This window comes from Phyllostomus hastatus, unplaced genomic scaffold (genome assembly GCF_019186645.2).
Source record: "Phyllostomus hastatus isolate PE091 unplaced genomic scaffold, TTU_PhHast_1.1 phas_contig_287, whole genome shotgun sequence".
Classification (NCBI taxonomy): Eukaryota; Metazoa; Chordata; class Mammalia; order Chiroptera; family Phyllostomidae; genus Phyllostomus; species Phyllostomus hastatus.
The window spans coordinates 205,908-217,054 of record NW_025333834.1 but is presented as its reverse complement, the minus strand read 5'-3'; positions in this window follow the sequence as shown (position 1 = coordinate 217,054).

The window sequence follows — 11,147 nt, the reverse complement described above, 5'->3', positions numbered from 1 at the left end:
TAGTGTCAGTTTTTTATGACTATAGCCTTGTGGAACATTGATCGATAAGCTATGCACACGTGCTATATCCCCCTGCACTTCCCAGTCCTAATAAAGTCTGTGTTGGAGAAGGGCTTGGGGCATTCTGCACTAGAGGGAATCACCACTCCCATCCTGAAGGGACAACAAGATTGCAGCTGGGATGACTCATTATATCTCATCTGTGGTGGCCTGGAGAGCTCCACTGGCCAGAGTTCCCCACAGATAAGAAACATAATTTTTTTGTTAATTCTGGATGTTACAAGTTTGAGATCAGGGTGTGGTCAGGATTGATCCTACCCTGATGAACTCACTAAATTTAATTTCTGAAAAACAATCAGTCTAAATACAGGAACACTCAGAGTTAATGGTCCACTAGATTTTAAACTGTGAATTTGTGGAACAAAATTTATTTTTAAGGTATGATAATTTTTGGCTTAGGAGTATCACAAATGAATGGGGTGACTGTTACAAGGATATGAACGTGTAGCATTTTCATACCTGTCATGTATTCTGAGATGTCATCCATGGGGTCCCATTTCTTGTCCTGTCTGTGGCCACATTAGGGATCTCTGAAAGTGGTAATGAAGCTGTAGGCCAGCTCAAGTATTTGGGAGAAATTTGGATTAATTCCTCTTGCAAGTATGCATATGATACACCTGCTACCTACAGGCATGTTCTGACTCATTTAGCATAACTCAGTGAAAGAAGTGGACACAATCCTGGGCTTCAGTTATAGTCACAGTGTCACAGTCCCCAGACATCATTTGAAGTCTTTTTTTCATACATCACAGATGGTATCCTCATAGCATTCTGTGCATCTGGAAGGATTTCCAAATGCTGACCTGAAAAATGGGTCATAAGACCATGTGCAAAATTAATTGATTTTGTATCCATAATAAAGTCTTCATATATCTATAGAACAAGGATTTGGAAAGAGCACATAAATGTATATAAGAAGTGCCTGGAATAATCTTTCACTTGGTTTCAGCACATCTGAAGGTGTGACCTCTTCTTTCCCTTCCCACTGAAGCAGTTGGCCTAGTCCTGATGTCCTGCACCCTCATTTTACCATCACCAACCTGTGTCTTGCAAAGAACTTATGGCCAGAATTTATGAAGTGAGCTCCACACACTTAGTTGTACAAAGACTGATGAGAGCACCCTGTTGTGAACACCCTATTCCCTATTATCAGGGATCAAGGTTTACTCTCTCTGAGCTTAACTGCTACACCATTGGAAGATATGAAGCACTGAGGGGGCACAGAATTTCAGGGTCAAACTTGAACTTGCCATTAATAAGGAATGAAAACTTAAAGTAGTGAACTTGTTGATTGTATTCTCATTTGTAAGAACATGATTAAAAAAAAGCACTTACCTAAAAAGTTAATTTTATAACATTTTAATTAAACATACTGGTGTGATATTAGTTATTAAAATTATCAAGGTTTCAAGTGTATAATTCTAGAATAAGGCATATGTATATTGTGTTATGTGTCCACCACCTAAAGTCAAGTCTCTTAGTGTTTCTTTTTGGAGTTAAATGTAGTATGAGTTTTTTTTAAGTAATGTTATTTTAAATACTATATTGTAAGCAACTTAAGAACTTGCTTTGGCCAGGGGGCTAAGTTGGCTTAAGATTTATCCATTACACCAAAAGTTTGTGAGTTCAATTTTTGGTCAGGGAGCATATCTATGTTGCAGAATTGATCACTACTCAAGGTTCAAAGGGAAGTCAACTGATTAATGTTCCTTTCTCATATTGATTTTCTTTAACTCTCCATCTCTCTCCCTCTTTCTCTCCCTCTCCTTCCTTTCTCTGTTTCCATTCCTTTCTCTCTAAAATCAATTAAAATGTGTTTTCATTTGAGGATATAAAATATTTAAAATAATACTAATGACCTTGTCTACAACACTGGGCCAGATTGATATTGAGGACATTAAAGAACATTTAATACATGGGACATTTTCTAAGATAAATCTTTTACTAGGCCAAAAATCAGGTCCCAATAAATAAAAAAAAGGTACACTATATTTACCATATTATCTGACCCTAATTGTAAGAAACGTGAACTCAAGTTAAAGGAAATAAAACAAACAAGACAAGTATTTTAAAACTAACCAATATGTTTATAAAAAAACAATAGATCAAAGATACTAACAAAAAAAAAAACACAGAATCTACCTTGAGGTATATGAAAATAGAAAAAAAAAACAACTAAATCTGAGACACAGCACAAGCATTTATAAGAATATTCATAGCTATACAGGACTACTCAGCAGAAGAAAATATAATAAACACAGTTCAATGTATTCTTGAAGACGGCAGAAAAAAACAATGTATGTAGAAGAAAACATATAACATTTAACAGAACACAAATAAATAAAACTAGAATGCAAATAAAAGGCTAATAAAACTAAGGGCTAATTCTTTGAAAAATTTTAAACTTTACAAGCTTCTTGTAAATCATCAAGCAGGAAAAAGAACAAATAAATAAACAAAAATTCACACACATGAAAGGCTTAAATGAAAACCACAAATAAGAATCATTAAAGAATTCTATGAAAGTTTACCTGCACTTTCATCCCACTCTAGCACACACAAGAGAAGTGGCAAGGGCTGGTAAGATTCCCACGTGGGATCACATCATGGCATTACCTTGGCTGACCTGCCCTGGGCTGCTATAGCCAAGGCTACACACTGATGACTGACCATAGACCTTAAAAAAGAGGTCACAGCCACCATCTACAGTGAGGGAAACAGTTTAGTATAGTCTTTCCAAATTCCAAAGTCTAAGAAATTCTGGAAACTGTTGGGGGCAGGGATAAGCCTAAAGCAGGCTGATGCAGCCAGAGATGGAAATTGCGCGTACATTACAGGACATCTGTGGTCAGAAGTTTCCTGCACAACAGGATATCTGCGATTAGAAACATTGTAGGTGCCTAGCCTGAGCACACGGGCGGCCCACCAATCAGTGCCTTGATCATGCGCCTATCATGCGCCCCCTAGCCTATCCCAGTTAAGAGCACACCCCAAAGCTACCAACCAGAGCTACTTCCCCTATCTGCCTTCCTCTACCCTCCTCTATATAACTCCCTCCATTTTAAAATAAAACTGGCAGCTTGATCAGAATTCTTTGACTTGCTGTCGTTCTTTCGCGCCTCCTGTCCCATCCCTTTTCATCCATTGCAGGTATATCGGCGGACCCCGTTGACTGCCTCGCGGGCCGAGGCAGGAAACGATAGGAAAACATCCTTCTCTCTCAACTCTCTTTAGTCAAGTAAGCTAGATAGGGCCCTGTCTCAGAAATGTGGGTGCCTGGTTACCAGAGTTCTAATGTCTGTGTTGCTCTGTCACCAAAGAAGTGAAACAACTTTCTCAACATTCTATTTTTCGGGGCTTTCCCTTTAAGAGACTTACCTGTAAACCACTCAGGGCATTCAAGGGCACACCTATGATGCCTCCATACTATACAAAGATTTCTAACGCAGCCCTCCTCATGACTTCTCAGTAATGAAAGGATGGTCCCAGCTATGAGGTGAGAGAGGTTGAGTTAGACCTGTGATTTCTGATTCATTTGGTTCCCTGCATAATCCATGTGTCTAAATGGCCCTCCTCACTAACCATAGCTGCACATGGAGATGATTGAAGAATGTAATTCCTAGATACATTGCCAGGTGCAAATAACATAAAACCTACACTATCTAAGGGTAGGTCCCTTAAAAGTCATGTCATGTTAATGTTGCATTTTAATATTTCAGTAATCTTGTTTTATTAATTCCATTTTATTTGATTCTCTTAGGTTTCTCTATGTATTCTGATATTGCCTGCCAAGAGTAACAGTTTTATTGTTTTAATTATACAATAAATGCATGTTTTTTTTTTCTTTTTAGTAAGCTATAGCTAAAAACTCCATCACTAGGTTGAATTAGAGTTGACAGAGTGGACACTACTTTTCTCTTTTTCTGATATTAAAAAGAAAGCTTCCTTTATTCCGTAATTGAATATGATAATATCTGTGGGATTATCCTATATTGTCTTTACCAAGTTGAGGGATTTTCATTGTATATTCTTTTATTAAGAATTTTTTAATCATAACTTGATATTGAATTTTGCTAAATGCTTTTTCTGTAACTTTTTGATGATCATGTGACTATAATTCTGGATTTTGTTGATTTCATATGTCCCCTTAATGTTTAAAAAACATTGAGCAATATGTGTATTTTTGCTATAATTCCTACTTGACTGTAATGTATAATTCTTTGAACATACTGATAAATTCAGTTAGCTATTATTCTGTTAAGAATTGTGGCACCTGTGTTTGTTAGGAATATTGTCCTATAAATCTTTTCCTTGGTGTGTCTTTGGTTTTGTTATCAGATTAATGCTGGCCTCATAATCTGAATGTGAAAGTATTCTATGTTTTTTTAATAGTTTGAAGAGAAAATGTACTAATTATTTTTTAAATATTTGGTAGACTTTACCTGTAAGCCATGTTGTCCTAGGATTTGATTTTGTTGGGAGTTTTGATTATTGCTTCAATTTCATTGCTAGAAATTTGTTTATATGGATTTTTTGTTTCTTCTGGTTGAAACTTGTGAGGCTCAATATTTTTGGAGAAAATCCATTTTAACTAGATTGCCAAATGTGTTGGTATATAATTGTTCATAATATTTTAAATGATATTTTAAACCTGTGGCATCAGTTGAGATTTTCATTTTTATTTTTGTTTTTATTCATTTTTCTTTCCTCTTTGATGAGTCTTACTATTGGACTGTCAATTTTATTTCTTTTTCAATGAATCGGACTTGATTTTTAATTTTATTTTTACATTTTGTTATTGTTGTTCAAGTACAGTTGTCTTCATTTTCTGCACCACTCTCCCTCACCCCAGAAATTCCCACTTCCCACCCTTGATCCTACCCACCTTTGGTTTTGTCCATGTGTCCTTTATACATGTTCCTGAAAACTGTCCTCCCTCCTTCCCTGCTTACTACCTCCTACTTCCCCACTGGTAACTGTCAGATTGTTCTTAATTTCAATGTCTCTGGTTATATTTTGCTTGATTGTTTATTTTGTTGATTAGGTTACACTTATAGGTGAGATCATATGGTGTTTGTCTTTCACCATCTGGCTTATTTCACTTAGCATAATGCTCTCCATTTCCATCCATGCTGTCTCAAGGGGTAGGAGCTCCTTCTTTCATTCTCCTATATAGTATTCCATCCTGTAAATGTACCATAATTTCTTGATCCATTCATTTACTGATGAGCATTTAGGTTGTGTCTGGTACTTGGCTATTGTTAATTGTGCTGCCATGAACATTGGGGTGCATAGGTTCTTTTGAATTGAAGTTTCAGGATTATTAGGGTATAGTCCCAGCAGTGCAATGGCTTGGTCAAAGGCAGTTTCACTTTTAGTTTTCTAAGGTAATTCCATAATGTTTTCCACAGTGACTGAACCACTTTGTTATTAGTCTTTATCTTATATTTTTATTTCATTTATTTCTATTCAGATCTTTGTTATAACTTTTCATATTTTTTGGTTGTTTGTTTTTATTTATCTTTCCTTCAGGAGTAAATTCACCAATATTTTGGATTTTTTCCCTGATCTTTTGGTATCCCTATATAGCTATACTGTATTCTCCCTTACCTGGTTTTTCTTCATAGTACATATTGTTAGGTTGTTTTTCAATCTGTGTGAGTCTCAAGGTAGATTTAGTTATCTATTTGTTTTCCTCTTTGATCTATGAATTGTTTAGAAGCATGTTGTTTTTTAAATATATTTTATTGATTATGCTATTACAGTTGTCCCATTTCCCCCTTCACTCCCCTCCACCCTGTACACCCTCTCCCACCCACATTTCCCCCCCCTTTAGTTCATGTCCATGTGTCATACTTATAAGTTCTTTAGCTTCTACATTTCCCATACTATTCCTGCCCTCCTCCTATCTATTTTCAACCTACCATCTATGCTACTTATTCTCTGTACCTTTTCCCCCTCTCCTCCTCCCACCCCTCTGTTGCTAACCCTCCGTGTGATCTCCATTTCTGTGGTTCTGTTCCTGTTCTAGTTGTTTGCTTAGTTTCTTTTGGTTTTGCTTTAGGTGTGGTTGTTAATAATTGTGAGTTTGCTGTCCTTTTACTATACATGTTTTGTCTGTATTTTCTTTTCTTAGATAAGTCCCTTTAACATTTCATAAAATAAGGGCTTGGTGATGATGAACTCCTTTAACTTGACCTTATCTGAGAAGCACTTTATATGCCCTTCTATTCTAAATGAGAGCTTTGCTGGATAGAGCAATCTGGGATATAGGCCCTTGTCTTTCATGACTTGGAATATTTCTTTCCAGCCCCTTCTTGCCTGTAAGGTCTCTTTTGAGAAATCAGCTGACAATGGGAACTCCTTTGTAGGTGACTATCCCCTTATCTCTTGCTGCTTCTAGGATTCTCTCCTTCATTTTTACCTTGGCTAATGTAATTATGATGTGCCTTGGTGTGCTTCTTCTTGGGTCCAACTTCTTTGGGGCTCTCTGAGCTTCCTGGATTTCTTGGAAGATTATTTCCTTTGCCAGAATGGGGAAGTTCTCCTTTATTATTTGTTCAAATACATGCCCAATCTGTTGCTTTTCCTCTTCCCCTTCTGGTACCCCTATAACTCGGATGTTGGGACGTTTAAAGATGTCCTGGAGACTCCTAAGCTTCTCCTCGTTTTTTTTGAATTCTTATTTCTTCATGCTTTCCTGCTTGGTTGTTTCTTTCTTCCTTCTGGTCCACTCTATTGTTTTGAGACCCAGTTTCCTTCCCTTCACTATTGGCTCTCCGTGCATCTTCCTTCATCTCTTTTATGGTAACCTACATTTTTTCATCTAATTTGCGCCCCAAATCAACCAATTCTGTGAGCTTTCTGATCACCAGTGTTTTGAACTGTGCATCTGATAGATTGGCTATTTCTTGGTCTCTCAAAAGGATGAGTCCTGGGGGACCGATCTGTTCTTCTGTTGGAGACATGTCTCTCCCTGTCTCTCCATTTTTTTTTCAGTCTGGTCTCTCTTGTTACGGTGAGGGACGGAGCCTTAGGTGTTCACGGGGCTGGGCACCCCAGTCGCTAGATTGTGATGTTATATGTTGGGGGCAGGAGCGGGGACTGGAGGGAACAATGGCAGTAGTTCCATTCTCCTGGGATCTCAGTCCCTTCTCTGGGATCCTGGGTTGAGAGCTCTGCCCTGGTCCACAATCACCACCTCACTGGATCCGCCAGCTGCTGCTTGCATATTCAGGGTCCACCGCTGCAATCTTGTGTGCCCCGGATGGCTTACGTGCTGAGTTTGCACCAAGTTCTCCCCGACCTCCGTGCGCCGCCAACCCATGCCTGCCCGGCTTCTCCTCTCTGCCCCTCCTACCAGTTTGGATGTACAGGTCTACTTCAACTTCTTGGCTGTCCAACTTCCATTCAGATAAATTCTCTGTTAGTTCTAGGTGTTATTCTAGCTCTAAATTGTGGTTGTTCTAATCTTGGTTGTGCGTGGAGGTACGGTGCATCCACCTATGCCTCCATATTGCTGGAAGTCCTAGAAGCATGTTGTTTTAACATCATCAAAATGTCCATACTACCTAAAGCAGTTTATAGATTCAAAGGAATCCATATTAAAATACTAATGACATATTTCAGGGACATACAACAAACATTTCAAAAATTTATGTGGAACCTTAAACAACCCCAAATAGCCCCAGCACTTCTGAGCTGGAAGAACAAGGTAGGAGGCATCACAATACATGATATCAAACTATATTACAGGGTCCCTGTAATCACAACACTCTGGCACTGGCATAATAACAGACACATAAGGACAGATACTTAGACCAATGAAACAGAATAGAGATCCCATAAATAAACCCAGGTCTCCATGGTCAATTAGTAAGGAGGCAAAAACATAAAGTGGAGCAAAAATAGCCTCTTCAATAAATGGTGTTGGGAGATCTGCACAGCCACATTCAAAAAAAGAAAAAAGAAAAAAAAAACTCAACCACCGACTTACACTATACAAAAAATAAACTCAAGGTGGATAAAATATTTAAATAAGGCACGGCAATAGAAAAATCCTAGAGGAGAACATAGGCAGGAAAATCTAAGATATTCCATGCAGCAAAATTTTCACCAATATGTCCTCTAGAGCAAGAGGCATAAAGGAAAAATAAATAAATAAATGGGACTTCAGCAAAATAAAAAAAAAAGCTTCTTCACAGATGCAGATAAAAAAAAGCATCAGCAAAATGAAAAGGCAACCAACCATATGGGAAAACATATTTTCCAATGATACCTCAGAAAAGGGTTTGATCTCCAAAATATATTTTCATCTTAAAAAAAAGTTTCTTTATTTTTACAGACAGAGGAAGGGAGGGGGGAAAGGGACAGACACATAAATCTGGAACCTCTCATACACCATAAACAGGGGCCTGGCCTGCAACCCAGGCATGAGCCCTGACTGGAATTGAACCAGTGACTTTTAGGGTCCCAGGATGATGCCCAACCCACTGGGCCACATCAGTCAGGGCTCCACTTGTTTTCATCTTCCTCTTATCTTCTTACCCTCTCAATTTATTTGTGTCTTCCTCTTCTATATCTCTTTGTGGGTTTGAGTTTCTAGAGGCATTCATTATATCAGGACTAAGGCGCTGCCAAACATTTTGTGATGTAGAAGGAAGACACCAGAAGACAAATTATTTGACCTAAAATGTCAATAGTTTACATCAAGAGCCCCAATGTAGATGCATACCTGTGCTTATTGTGCATTAGCTTTAAAAATATTTATATGTGCTATGGGTTTTGAGATGCTGTAATCTGTGGAGGTGATCTCTGTGTTGTATCAAAGGTGTGTCCTTATGAGGCGTTTGGTGAAAAGAATTTGATTTGCTAGATCATGTCCTATTCTATGTAATAAATATTACATGGGATATGTCAGGCATTGAAGCTTAGAAGCATTCAGAAGGAAGCCTTGAGACATGTAAAGAATGATAAATTCTAGATGGAAAGCTAGAAAGAGCTGAAATATTAAAATATACCCAGTTTTAGAGAACTGGGTAAAAGAGTTTCTGCTGTGTATTACTTGGGCATCTTCTCAGGATGTCTCACCTAGGAAGCTCAGGCTTCAGACAGAATAAAAGGGAGCCAACACTGTTGTTCTTGCACACTACTGTGTTCAGCTTCTGTGCTTTTGAAGAAAAAGGAGGTAAGTGAAAAAATACATAGACACAGGACAGGTAAGGATAAGCTGAACAGGGATCTTGTTAGATGGAAGTTAAGCATACACAGCAGGTACTGTCACAAGTTGGAGGGTAGGGAGGCACAGGTGAGATTATTTCAGTTGAAGACAGGGAGATGAATGAAGGGCTGTAGTAGTTGAACCCCTGAGAAAGGTGTGTTTGCTTAGTGTCAGTTTGAAGGCAAAGTGAGCAGGAACAGTATCAGTTGGAAGTCAGGGAGAGGTATGGTGCTGCTGTCAGTTTGAAGGAATGGAAACTGGATGGAGATATAATGACTTGGAAATAAAAGTAAGTTGCATGGAATCTCAATCAGTTGAGTTTCTGGGAGAGTTAGCAGGCCTGACTTTAATTTAATTTTTTTTTCTTAATGTTTGTTATGGAGTTCCCCTGATTTACTTTTGGCATGTATTATTTTCTGATTTTTGAAGACCATGTATTGAAGAGACTTTCTAAAACTGTTGCCACTTTGTTTTATTTCCTTTAACCAATGGTGTTTTGCTTATGCATGTTCACCATCAACTGTACCATCTTCATTGTGTGCCTACAGAGAACATGGAGTTAAACTTTGTGAAGTTCATGACTCCAACCCATAGAGTCAGTTGTGCAGATACTAGTGAGAACCCCTTGCTGAGAACCCCTTCTGCTTTCTAGCTTTCTCCTTAATCTTGTTAAATGTCCTTTCTGTACTCTTAGAGGGATGTCTGGGTAAATAGATTGTTCTAGCTTGACAAACTGGAAATGACACAGATAAATGTTGTGACTTTAAAGTAGATATAATGCCTTTTACATTTCTATCTAAAATGCTGAAATAAAAAAAATCATTTACCTCAAAGGGTCCTATTGAAAATTAAATGTGGTATGAAATGATTAAAGAATAATAACCTTATTTTAAAGTATTGTGTTTTAATAAATTAAAAATAGACTTAACTGTAATGTTAGACCAGGCTTATTTGATAGATATTTATGGAGCATTTAATTGAATACTGTAGGGTACACATTTTTCTCTAGTTTACATAGAAGACTTTCCAAGATAGGTCTTGAACTAGGAGAAAAAACAATCCTCAGAGTTTTTAACTATTTGAAGTTATATTAACCATATTTTCTGATCACAATGGTAAGATACTAGAAATCAAATATAGAAAAAAAACCCACAAATATTTGGAGATTAAACAACATGCTACCAAACACCCAATAATCAAAACTGAAAACAGAAAACAACTACATTGATAGAAATATAAATACAAACCCAGTCTTAGAAAACCTGGATTTAGCAAAAGCTATTGTAAGAGGAAACGCTAAAACTATACAGTTCTAACTAAACAGGAGGAAAATGTCAATACAATCATTTGAATTTGCTTCTAAATACATTAAAAATGAAGTAACAAAACAAAAATTAAATTGAAGTAATATAAAACAATGATCACTGCCCAAATAAATAAGGTAGACAATAATTGGAAAGATTTATACAATTTATGGCTCCTTTTTAGGAATGAAAATAAATTTGAAAAGCTTCTAATAAATCTCATAAAGAAAAAAAAAACAGAAAAAACACAAATAAATTAAATGAGAAAATAAGACAAACTATAACTGACAGGGTAAAAGCACAAAGCATTATTGAGGAGTAACATCACCAATTATATACAATTAATTTGAAAATTTAATAAAATGGGAAATTTTTAGAATATATACCCTTTGAAGTCTAAACCAGTAAGAATTACTTAATCTGAACACACCAATTACCAGCAACAAATGTGAAGCAGTAATAAAAACATCAAAAAAAAAAAAAAAAGCCCAGGGCCACATAGATTTACAGGGGATTTCTATCAAACTACTCTGATACTAAAACTAGACAAAGATGCTGAAAAA